The sequence below is a fragment of the Rhinopithecus bieti genome, unplaced genomic scaffold (assembly GCF_001698545.2).
Source record: "Rhinopithecus bieti isolate Rb0 unplaced genomic scaffold, ASM169854v2 scaffold_45617, whole genome shotgun sequence".
Classification (NCBI taxonomy): Eukaryota; Metazoa; Chordata; class Mammalia; order Primates; family Cercopithecidae; genus Rhinopithecus; species Rhinopithecus bieti.
This window is the reverse complement of record NW_016819136.1, coordinates 206,312-207,855: the sequence shown is the minus strand read 5'-3', so window position 1 is coordinate 207,855 and position 1,544 is coordinate 206,312.

Genomic DNA, 1,544 nt, shown 5'->3' with positions numbered 1-1,544 from the left:
TCTGGGCAGGGGTTGGGACAGGGGTTCAACCCCTGTGCAGCAGCCCTACAGGGAAATGCCCACCAAAAATTAATTTTTAAAAAGGCTCATCCAGGAAACGCATATAAGGGCTGCTCACCTGGCGTTTTGAGCCCTCTCACAGGTCATAGACCTCTGGAGAGAGAAACTGAAACACTTAAGAGGGTGAAAATGGCTCAATGGTAACACACTGTGGAGTCTTGCCCACAAGCAGCACACATCAATTCACCACACAAAAACCCTAGGCCACAGCTCAGTTCTCCTTTTAATAAAAAAAATAAGAAACTAATAATCTCAGAAGGAGAAAACAAGGAGAATGATCCCCTTTCAAGCACTCCATAGGTTTTATGGCACCTCCACTTGCCAGAGTTTATGTGAAATGGAAGTAATATGGTATTTGTGCACATATACATTAATGAAAAAGAGCACTAAGGTCAACCTGCAAAATATAGAGGTCCTAAATTCTCTTTTTTCTCTATTTTCCTTTCTGCCAGCTTTAAATCTGCTGTTATTTTTCTATTAAGATACAAAGCACTGTTTGGACTCAGCAAGTTTTTTGTTTGCAAGTGGGTGAATTTGTATTTGTCTCATGGCTTAAGTTCTGAAGTAAAAGCTGTAAGATTGTGTGTGTGTGTGTGTGTGTGTGTGTGTGTATTTAAAAGGCCTTTATAATTTATGTACTTTTACATTGAATTGGCAATTAAATCCATGTTAATTTCCCTCTTTCAGTACCTTATAATGTAACTTTTGCTGTTTGATTTTCATCTGAGTTGTTTCCTTTAATACGCAAATTTAAGGCTAGTTAGTTGACAACTGCCTACGGTAGTAAAACAGGTTATCAAGAAATTGAGGCTGGGCACAGTGGCTTACTCCCATAATCCCAGCACTTTGGGAGGCCAAGACAAGTGGATCACTTGAGGTCAGGAGTTCAAGACGAGCCAGGCCAACATAGTGAAACCTCATCTCTACTGAAAATACAGAAAAATTAGCCAAGTGTGGTGGCACATGCTTCAGCTAGTCAGGAGGGTGAGGTACAAGAATTGTTTGAACTTGGGAAGCAGAGGGTGCAGTGCTGCAGTGAGCTGAGAGCATGCCACTATACTCCAGCCTGGACAACAGAGTGAAACTCTGTGTCAAAAAAACAAAGAAATAATTTGAAAGTCTTAAGATAGGGTAAAAAGATCTCTAAGAATCTATAAGGTGTACTTCTGTCGGCTTACCTAATACGTCTATGTATTAATGTGTTGTGTACACAATGTTTCACTACTAAAAATATGTAAAAGAGCTCTAATTAATTGGCTTATGAAAATAAAAGTGCTTGAATCAAATATGTTATCAGGAAAAAAGACTAGTCAGATGTTTTTCAAGTTTACATAACAAGTAAAATCTTTAATAAATAAGCTAGCTTTAAAATTACTGCTAAATTAATATTAGAAATGTCTTACGAATTGCCAGCATACATTTTTGTTTGCATTATTAATCAAGCGATTTCCTACTTATCCCTGCCAAATTCTATAAGGTGTCAA